The following is a 12,335-nucleotide window of genomic DNA, read 5'->3' as shown; positions in this document are numbered from 1 at the left end:
TGCATGGTTAATGTTATTACTGAAGAATTTCTTTTTACTTTGCAATTGAATCAAGTGATCTATGACAAAACAGATGTGGTTGTGAAATTATTTGATGCATTTTCTTCTCCTGCAATTGGTTCTATTACATTACCTATTGAGGTCCATAATAAACCCTTGATGTGAACTTTGCTATTATTCCTTCATCTGAACAATTTCGTGTGAAGCTAGGCTATCCTTGGCTATCTTCCATGAAAGCTATTGCTTCTCCTATTCATAAGTGTTTGAAATTTCCCCATAATGGTGAAGTTGTTACTGTCAATCATAGTCTCTTTAAACCAACTGAAAGAACTTCTAGCGTTCCTATTGATTATTTCTAGCCTAAACAATTCCAATCCCTTCCACCACGAAGTGATCATCTTTTCAAATCTTATCAAAAGTGGAAAACAGATATGATCCTATCTCTAAGTGAACCTAGAACACCCAAACTTGATATTCCTATCATTCTTGAGAAGGAAGTTCTTCCTTTGAAAGATAAAACTAATGTCTTTCCTCAAGAAGATTCCCAACCTGTCCCTATGGATGTGACTATGTCTATCCCTAATAAACCTTCTAAAGGTAGACCTATACCTCCTCGTCATGATGGACTTGGTCTCCTTCCTAAACCAAAAATTCTTCCTTTATATGGAGAAGTTCCTCCTTCTTCTTTTTATAGAGAGAAGAGACCTTCTTCTTCTCCTATTATCCAACCTAAGAGACCACAACCTAAACACCCAAGTGATAAGGATGAGAACATTCCTCCTCAATCTTCTCAACTTCCTACTAAGACTAGACGAAACCGTTCTGCATGTGAATGCCGATGAAAGCATCGTCTTAGAGCTCAAGCAGCTGCTTCTCAAACTTTGCAATCTCCAAAAACACCTTCAACAAGCATTATTCCATTTTCTCCTTAGCCGGAAATTGAGCCAAAATCTCCTAAACATAAGATGCATGATGGTCTTGATCCTGTGCGAGTTAAAGATCCTATTTTTATAAATCTTGATGATGATATAGATGAAAATGTTATTCATGATGAAAATGTTACTTCTCTTGCTTCTGATAGTGAATATGAACTTGTTGATATTGATAACCATTTATCTAATGAATTTTCTAAAGCACTTATCCTAGCTCCTAGACAAGAACAACGTGGCTTGGAACATGAACATAGCCCTTGTTTGGATCTTGTGATAGCTCCATCTGATGTGTTGGATGTTCCTCCTCTAGCGTGTTCCCTGCCTTCCCGAAACATTGATCAGCAAGATCGGGGGGTAGATGACGTGCTAGACTATTTTCATTAGCATAGCAGATTCTCTCCTCCTCTCTTTTGTTACTTCTTCTATGTGTTATCCTCATTCTTCTATTTGTTGTCCTTAGTGTTGTCTACTTGAGGACGATGCAAAGCATTGAGATCTCTTTTGGTCTCTCTCATGTTGACTCAAAAGACACATGTGTTCCCTTCTTCTAGGTGACCTTCCTTGATTGGGGAATGAAGAACAATTATGCATACATACATATGATATACATGAATTATCATACAACATACTGACCCCGAGGAAAGTGAAGTCACCTCGTGCTTTGTGTTTTGTGTCTATTATCCTTGGGTTTATCTCACACTTGGGGGCTAAATCTTTGCGATAACGTGCTCCTTTTCCTTCTCATTTCCTATATGTGTCACTACCTTAAAGCAATCACCCCCGATGAGGCGTGTGCGATCGCTTTAACGTAGGGGGGCATACATCCCATTCATATCTCTTCAAGATACTTGAAAATTTCTTGACAAATTTTGCTTTGCCTTGAAAATTTTTGATATCTTTCTTGCATGACTCATAGTGAGGGAACCTTACTACTGACAGTCATGGTTCTCCCTCGTGATCTTCCCTTTTACTTTGTCAATCAAAGTCGTAAGATCCTTAGTCCACTGGGGGCTTGGTGTGTCTTGCCTCCTTGACGTGGTGAAAGTCTTTCAATGTTGTGTCCTTGTACTTTACCGGAAGTATGAGCGTATGCCTATACTCCTGCTAAAGTGGGGGCTAAATGTAGCGTCCTAAAATTGTGACACTTGCAATTTCGACCGCATTTGGGTCTTCACGATGGCGACGCAACACTGAACCTGAATGGAGACCCCGAAACTTGTCCACAACATCAAAAACTGCATTTTTCCAGCACCCTGCCTGATCCCTCCTTGCACCCTGCTGTCCCGGGAGGTGGGACCAGAGCGCCTAGCGCCCTGATCCCCCAGGACCATGGTGCCCAGCGCCCTGGTCCCTGGCCCTATTTTGGGCCCGGTCTCTTTTGGGACCTCGGGTCTTTAAGTTTGCAAATTGGAAAATAACCTTTCCTGGTCGGCCTAAGGTCGGAAAAATCAGTCTATCAACCCTAAATGGCAAGTATATAAACTACATTTCCTCTCCCATTTTGAAAAAGATGGAAAAAGGTGGAAACGAGATCCAAACATTCAAGCATTCAAGCATTCCTTCAAGCAATTGATCATTCTAAGTCTCCATTCAAGGCTAGGTGTTGCATTCAAGACAAGGATTCAACCATTGAAGAGGAGATCACATACTACAACATACAACATACAACAAACAACAACATCTACGCCTTCACATGTAAGAATACAAACATTCTTACAACAAGGTACTAGTACTTGTTTTACATTACAAACATTTACAACATTTCTCATTTCTTGGTTAATTCCAAAATAGGGGTTTGACCTAAGGGCAAACCCCTAATCCCTAACCCCCCAATTGTCTTCGCTTTTCTGTGTGTAGGTTGCAGGGACGCGGCTGAAATTGAAGATCTAGAATCCTTGTGCAGAGATGAACAGATCCCCCTTCGTTTCGCGGATTTTTCGGAGGACCGTGTGCACACCGGGCGCCATCGTCCCCTCAACTTTTGCTCAAATTTGCAGGACAACACCGTCTCGACATTTTACTGCTAATTCCAGGTCCGCAGCTTCATCCTATATCCCTATCTCAGTTTATAAGCGAATCTTTCTCACTTTCTATGTATTCCTAGCTTAATCATTCTATCCACATTCTTTACAAAAGAGGGTAGCCTTGCTGTCTTAACCCTTGAAACTCATTTAGAATCCAATCTCGCATTGTGTGGGATTGGATCTTGTGGGTTTCAACCCCTCTTTTGAATGTAAAGTCTCTCCTAAGTGAAAAACCGACAATCCTAAGTGACCCCTCCTTCCCCTCTCCTCGGAGTGGTGGGGGGAACACTTGGGGTTCGCTCGCGATTTTTCGCTTTACAGTAGTATCAATAACACATCTTCTGAAAAGCCAAGACATTCAAGAAATCTCCAAACGCCCAAAATATCTCATAAAAACATTGCTTCTCAACATACCACATCTAGACCATAGGATTTGACATTAATGACAACACGTAGCGTAATGATAACAAACACATCTCAACTAAGATCAAAATAATTATCAAACACGTTATGCAACAATACATAATCATTGGAGCAACAAAAAATATGAAGTGTAAACACCCAAGGTCGATCAAACCAAGAGTAAACACCATCAAACTTGAAACCATGCTTCTGAAGCCCAATAAAATGTGCCAACTGAATAGAATGAAGCTAAGGACATTATCAACTTAACTCCAAAACCGCAACTGTAGAAGCCATAAAGTGGAGAAATGAGGAGCATGCATTTCATACGAAAACATTGTCAAACACTGTCAAATAGATTAGTCAACTCAAATTCCTTGTCATAGCAATTCGGAGCACCAAATCCAGAATATAGAATCTCTAAACATGGATTAATAACATATCCAAACCACAAGAATATATATATATATATATATATATATATATATATATATATATATAGAAAATATCTTAGCACAACTGCATAGAAAACTCAACAACACTTATACCAACCAATCACTAATGACAACCATAGTAGTTGATTCAAGTGAGGGAAATAATGTGATTTGGATCCATGATGAACTAATGAAAAAAGTATAGAAATTAAGTGATACAACATTATAGATGGTAGATTTTCTAAAATCCTCTCAAGATCTAAGTAGAGGACTAAACTATTTTTTGATATTGCAAGAATCATGAAAGATAGATTTTGGATGTGTAAGTTAGGGCCCTATATGCACAAACAGTTAGATCTAACTCTGTGAGTAGAATCTATAAAAATAACCTACACCACTAGATCAAGATTGAAACCATCTTTCCAACAATATCTTGTTTGTGAAAAAATAAAAATCACAGGCTCAAGTTATACTCGATTTCATAAAAGTGCTCCAATATAGCTTGTAGGAAAAAATAGGGGCTAAAAATTTATCCCTTGGTTGTATTAGTGACCAGGGGGTTCGGGGTCGATCAATGACAAGGTCGAGGTCCTAGCAAAAATGGGGTGTGGGTTGAACACAAGCAATGCGATGGTGGGCCAAGTGAAAGAGTGGGGATGAGTGGGTGATGTGAGGGTGAGGATCCATGAGAAATTTGCTTAAAAAATATTCTTCAAAATATTCCAAATAAATATTCTTTAAAATATTCCAAATAAATATTCTAAGTTTGGGCATCAAATTTTTTTTAAAAATTCATCGATGTTACTAGTTTTTTTGGACTCTTGCATTAGGATTGCGTAGGGTTAATGATTAAACTACACAGGGTTGATGTAGATCCTATGTTAGATGGTGAAATGACCCATACAACCATACAGATATATACAATTATACAAGAAAGCATGCCACCAATTTTTTTTGCCTCAAATTAAATTGCTTAGATTTTCATAAAATAATACATGGTCCTTAGGTTTTTAGATACTACAAACATGATGATGAAGTATGTTTTTCCCCAAGATACATTGGTTTTTCACTTAAGGCTAGAGATTGCCTTAAATATTGTACCTTAAAAAATATTAAAAAATCAACCGCTCAGATTGTAGTGAAAATGATAGTTGATCTATGTTTTTTTTATTGCTTTTAAGATGATATTATAAAGAGGATAAAGAAACCTTATGTATAAACTCTAAAGAAAGATTAAATTAACCCGTGACAAGTGTCCACATCCTATGCAGTGAGACACGTGTTATTAATAACCTAATCTAATAAGAAAAAATGTTCCTAAGTTTAGCTTAAGTGGATAAGGCAATAAGAGAAGTAAAGATAATTAATAAGGCAATTATCCTAATTACTACAACAACACATATAGGGGTTTTCATTGTACTTAGATATTCCATTTGCATCTATTTTAGAGAATATATTTTATCTTTTTATGTTGGTCTTCTATCTAATCTATGGTTTCCATTAGGCCTCTTGGTCTTTGGTGTCTATCTCCATAACCAAATATTAAAATTGTAAAATTAAGACACTACAAATGAATGGGATTCTTACAAAACAATTATTTAACTTTCAAATATTAGAAAGAGAAAAGTCTAATGTGGTAGTAGTATGATATTGAGACAATAGGTATTTATATTAATTTTAAATTTTAACTATAAGTATGATTACATAGTTGAAACTTCCATAAAAGAGGCTTATATTAAAAAACTTTACAATAATAAAGACTTCAATTGGAATTTCAAAGAGATTTAAGCTCCAAACATTATAAAAGTGATGAAAACTTCTATCTCAAATACTTGGTTGGTTTGTAAAGCTAGAAAATTATGTATGTTAATAACACAAAGAATCATCCATGCGAGGGGTGAACATATGCCTCCAACTTAGTGGGTCACTTTGATCATGTTGGAAAATTAGTGTTTCATTACAAAGATATATGTTAGATGGCTCCAAATATAGCAAGAAGTTATAAGATCTTTTTGTTAGAGGCTACGAGCTGTTTTATACTAGAGCAAATCTAACATAAGAAAGGTATACATGTATTTGATTCTCTCTTCGACCACAAGGCCATGATAAAATATCTCATGGAGTTTATAGAAGGATTACTTATGAGTAGATACAAGAATGATAATTTGTTTCTGTAGTTGATGAATATAATAATCATATTATAATACTAATTTGTTACAAAAAAATCATCATAACAAAATAATCTATTGAAATATTCATTGCTAATGTATGGTGCACTTTGGGCTTCAAATTTCACTATTTTAGATATAGATACTTATTAACAAATTTTTATCCACTTTGTGGAGCATAGCTAATACACAACCTAAAATAGCATTGCTTTACACCCTCACATAAATAGAAAAACAAAGGTAGTTAACATGAGCTTGGTGCAACTCATAAGATGATATAATAAGAAGGGTCCCAAAACTTGGGATGAATCTCTTCCTTACATTTAACACTCTTTTAGAAAGAAGATCCATTCTTCTACATAACACACATTTTGAGGCATACTTGGGGTACTTGCTCTCATGTCCACTTGACGTGGCTTTAGAAAAACAAGAAGATGAAATAGAACATACTTTAGAAGTGGTTAATTTTTTTTTTTTTAGAAGATAAAGAAAATATAGTACAAGGTTAAAGAACAACTATAAAAGACTTAAAATGCATACAAAGAGGGCCATGTCAACATAGGTTAAAGAACAACTAGAAAAGACTTAAATTATGGCTTGAGGGAGATTCACTTAACATTATTAAGTGTCTAAAGGGGGAGTCGGAGCCTTCTTGGTCAATTGAAAATATCATCATGAAAGCTAGGGAGATCATTGCAAGTTTTAAAGAAATTATTATTCAACATGCCTTCAGAGAGCAAAACAGTGTAGCGGATTGTTTAGCGAATATAGGAGTTAACTCTGACTCCCAGTTGATTTGGCATGAGGAGGATCTCAATTTAAACATTAAAGAGTTCCTTAGAAAGGACCATTATATGGGGAGAGAAGGACAGTTTAATCATGACAGGTAAAAAGAATTATTTATGCCTTGTTGGAAAGGTCATCATTACTTGGCAAAGTGGCAGATCTCCAACAATCTTTAATAATTTTCCGCACGCTTTGTGGGTAACCCGGTTCAAAATCTCAAGCAACTTTGGGAAAGAAGGAATTAGTTTGTAGAGAAACAAAGCAGATAGCCTGAATCCGAAAATGGGAGGTGACCTGAGGTGGGAGGAACCAGACAATACGTCAACTTGGAAAGCGATACCAAAAGTCTGGGCGAAACTGGAAAAGGGTTCTCTCACCAGCTTCATGGAGAAGCTCGTGGACTATGACAAAGGTAGGGTTAACCTCGCCGTTTCCAAGATTTCTGAAAACTGGTCTAATGGCTCTTTTAAAATCTATGGAGTTAAGTTTAAGCTTGACGCTGGGCTCATATCTACTGTAACTAGAATGCCCCACACTTGGCTTAATTTCTTTTGAGACCTTAAAGTCTCCAACAACACGGTCAATCTGTTCCTGTGGAAAGAGAAAGAAAGGGTTAAAATCAGCAAAACTACTGGGGGCTACTACAAAGCTGCAAACATCAAGAAACTTTGGGGCTGGGTTCTGAATGCAATTATGGAATACATCACGGTTGAAGGCCATTTCTCCAGGGCCCACACCTACCACTTCGTTCTCTTAAACCATTTCAGACACGACAAAAAGGTATCCTTGCCCTACTACCTTTTTAGGTCTCTTTCCAGGTCCCTCAATAAACATAGGAATAACCCTTCCAACCCGATTCTCCACTGCGGGCTTTTGCTGCTCATCTATGAGCGTTGCAAAACCCTCACCCTGCTAGAAAATAAGAGGATTTCTGCCTCTCCGGGTAAGAGAAAGATGGAAGAAGGAGACTCCATCAAGGAGAAGGCATCCTCTAGCAAAAAAAAGAAAAGTGCCCCTGGGTTGGAAACAGAGGAAATCGAAAAGGAAAGCAGCGGAATGGAGACGGATGACTCCAACGGTGAAGACAGCTGGAAAGATGAGGAGTTGGGTAATGAGGAAGAAAGTGGTGATAATGAGCCTAGTCATGAAAGCCCTATCCTCAGTGATTGCCCTAGTAAGGACAACAACCACCTAATGGAGGAAGTGGATTTCAAGGATAACGAGGAAACTAATGTGAATTTCGAGAGGGAAATGAACAAAGATTCTGAGAAGGACTTGACTAAGGACAGGGTTAGTGAGGATAAGGAGAGTGCGGGTAAAGGGCTAATCTTGGATAACCTCAAGAAACTCTCTGAGGCGAGAATGGATTACGACAGATGGACCTATGAGCTCCTGAAGAACTTGGAAAAAAAGGGGAAAAATATGGATGAGAAGAGCGAGGATGAAAACAGAGAGCAGATTAACTGGAAGCAGACTATGGAGGATAAGGTTAAATCACTTGAAGATGGGGAAGGAAGTGATGAAAAATCTTATGGGCGTTATCCCGAATTCCTTTCTGCTGTCATTAAAAACCTGGAGGATATTGCTAAGGTCTTTGATCAAACCTGCTCTCCAAAACCGGTTGTGGAACTTGACTTGGATGAAGAGACCATCCAAACTGGTAGCGGTGATGCTACTCCGGTGGGTGGCACTGCAAAGAGGACCAGGGCTAGTGTCAAGAAAGCTATGGTTGCTTCTGCAAAGGATCTCCCTAATCTCAGGGATAACATCAAAGAGCTGCACGAAATTAGCAACACTCTGGCAAAAGCTCTGGAAAAAATCAACTAGTTTCTCTTTTGGACTCTGGATGACCTGCTGGCTTTGTGGGGCTTTTTCTAGTTTTCTTTGGTTTTCTGCTGGTTTTTGGTTGGTTTGTTCTTTTTTGTTTCTCGTCGCTTATGCTGTTTAAGTTCTGCTTGTAAAGGGTTTCGGGGCCCCTTCAAAACCTGCTTTTACTTTAATCAAAAACATAGGAAGGAACAAAAAATTAAGGTGAGATATGAAGTTTGGTTATTATTGGGTAAAAAAAGAGTAAAAGGGCAACCCAATAAAATGAAGCTCCTTCAATATAAAAATTTCACTATTTAGAAGTCCATGGATGTGTTCAAAATTGGTCCTTTCCCTTTCATCAAGATACATTCAAATGTAATTTGTGATGCAATGGGCAAGGAAGAAGAATAGGTGCTACCTTTTTTTTAAGACTATTGTGGATGGAAGAACCACACTCACAAAGGATGTAGGTTTGCAAAGAAAGACAAGGGAAACTAGAAATAGAATTGAACAAGAGTCTTGAAAAGTGAGATTCAAATATTGGAGTTAGCCAAGCCAAGTGGCTTTATAGAGAAAAAGTGAGATAACTATTTCCTAATTTAAGTGTCTCAAAATAATTTTTTGTGGGATCAAAACTCCGTCTAAGAGGAAAGCATGATCTATAAAGGTCAAAAAAAGATATTTGAATAATAATATAGATTTAGGAATCAAACATGAAAAGAAACACAATGACATAAAATAAATACCTATTAGATTACTTTTATTCATTTATAATATATTTTTCTTTTATATTCATCATTTTTATATAAGTATATATATAATGATATAAAAATTATAAATACATAAATATATATATATATATATATATATATATATATATATATATATATATATATATATATATATATATATATATATATAATTAAAGAGAATACATGAATATAATATACACGTTTATAAGATTATATGAAGAATATAAATAAATATGACAATATAATTATAATTATAAAAAACAAAGATAAAGCATATAAATGAATATGCAAAAATATGGAAATAAAATAATGGACCAATAAAACTTGAATACATATCTAAATAAGAATAAAAATATATAAAATAATGAATTAAAAATAAAGATATAATATATAAATGAAAATGCACATATATATGTAACTTCATATATATCATACAAAAATAATAGTAAATATATATAATCAATTTCTAAGTTTAATAAGTGTACTAAATCAATATATCAAAATAAAAGTAAAAATGAGTCCTTAAAAATGCACAAGAATATAAGTCTAATAAATGTATAAAATCAATATATCAATATAAAAGAAAAAACAAGTCCATAAAAAATGCACAAGAATATATATAGAATAAAAGTGGCATAAAAAAATATAACTTAAACAAAAAAGAAGAGTATGAATAACTGAATAACTAAATCAATGGCGCGATTTAATCATATGAAATATATACACATACACAAATATGTATGCATATATATGCACATACATACAATAATATAAGAATAATGAGAAATGAATATATGCAAATATAAGTGGTAGGAAAAGAATATTCAAGAATAAAAAGAGAATAATTTAATATAAGAATATAATAAAATTATATTCAATTAATTTTTTTTTTGGTTGGTAATAATTTATGTTTATATTAATATGCAATATCAAAATATACATTGTTCAGATAAGCATTAGTCAAAATATCTTATACAACACGCCTCCAGTCTAAGCCACCATGAAACACTACAAAACTCGAGAAGCAAAACAAACCAGTCTAATATGCACATTTTCACCCGAACATTAAACAGAGCAAAAAGAAAACTAACCCCTATCACCTCCTAGAACCCATCAGAATTGACCAGAAAATATAAACTAAACCCCTATCTATCATGCAAATTCTCCTCATTGAACCTGACCAATATGCACATCACCTTCTCTATGCGAGCATGCGGTCGCAATTCAGGACCCATCTCCACCCTTGCCACAATTATATGCAATTAATTATACACACATGTTTGTATTTATATCAATCTATATATATACATACATACATATTTAAATACATGTGTGTGTGTGTGTGTTTAATAAATATGTATGTATGTACATATATAGATTATGTATGTATGCATGTACACACACACACACACACATATATAATCACCTTTTTCCATGTATTAGTATTTAATTTTTTAGAATATATATGAATTTACATATATTCTATCTTACATATTATATTCATTTTCTTATTCTTTTATTCATATATCCCTTTATTCTCATTTAGACATCACACACACATAATTTGAATGAATATATAATAGAAGGTTTAGATGAAATACATTCAAATTAGGAAGAAAGTAAAAATATATAAAGGAAGGGAACCAATAACTATTATAGCTAACTTTGTACACTCTAAGCTCCTAAATGGTACACTGATTTTTGACAATTTTTTTGATTGTTTATGTATGTTACTTAAGAGCCTAAAGCTATTATTTTAGATTTAGAGTAGTTACAAAAAGTGCAAGATGATTTGTTATGTGCACAAAGGTAAAAAAGTGGTCATTTAGTGGTGACACACGATACCTACTTAAAGATGCTCCAATAATTGTGCACTACAACTACCTAAAAAATTTGCACAACTAATCCAATACATTAATATTTCTCTAATAACCAATATATTTTCCTCTAATAATTGTTTTTACCAATACTTGTGCACAAATGTCCCAATAAATGTGTGTTATGGGTAAGTTAAACAACCACTCAAATTAAATATCAAATTTTAACTACTGTGGTACAAGTAGGCAGCTATTGGTACATGTGAAATATCTTAATGGGTTTTTAATTATAATTATTTTTTGGTTTTTTTAAAGTTTGTAATTGGGGAGTTCAGTGAGCAAGAGGTGAGCGATTATTGGAAAATGGACAATAACTGGGCCCTTTCCTTTACATCGATACAATTTTATTTTTTTCACCTCCTAATCAATTTCACATTAAAAAAGCAAGGCTATGCTAAACACCTAAACATTTTTGAAAGGTGAGATAAATTGGAGATGATTTGTTAGCAAATTATTATAGGTTAGCGATTTTTTAGTAATTCTATATTTAACTATGCTGAAGGCATTTCATTTATATGAACTGGGTGAGCTAACATTTGAAATCAATAGTCCATGTTCATGGATAGCCATGCAAGACAATTGCAAGGTCTATAGTCGTCGATTTGATTTTTTCATTGTGATTTTTCTCTGCCTCTAAATCAAATCAATTTCACATTTTCACTTAGTCTACCTTTTCCATGATCTGACAAGTTGTTAAATTGAAAAAAGCGGAAAAACTTAGACAACCACCAAATGTACATCCAAATGTGGTGGATAGGCATTGTCGGGCTTTAATATAAGCTCTTATTTGTAAACATATTTAAATACAGTAATAGTAAGTTAACTTTTGCCTTTAAACTTACATTAGGTCTAAATTTTTTCTTTTAATATTAGGATATATTTTATTTTAAAATTATATCATGCATTAAAATTAATTATATAAGGCTAAATTTATAAAATTTTGATAATTTGGTTAAATCAATTTTATATGATTTATTTAAGAGAATACTATTATAGTCTATAATTATTATAATCAATTACAAATTAAATTACATGTAATATATTTATATTTAATATTTTCTATAATATTTCATTTAATTTAAATTATATACTTTTATATATTGTATTATAACATATAACTAATAACTAATAACTAATAACTAATTTATATT

This window comes from Cryptomeria japonica, chromosome 4 (assembly GCF_030272615.1).
Source record: "Cryptomeria japonica chromosome 4, Sugi_1.0, whole genome shotgun sequence".
NCBI classification, from domain to species: domain Eukaryota; kingdom Viridiplantae; phylum Streptophyta; class Pinopsida; order Cupressales; family Cupressaceae; genus Cryptomeria; species Cryptomeria japonica.
This window is presented reverse-complemented; position numbering follows the sequence as displayed.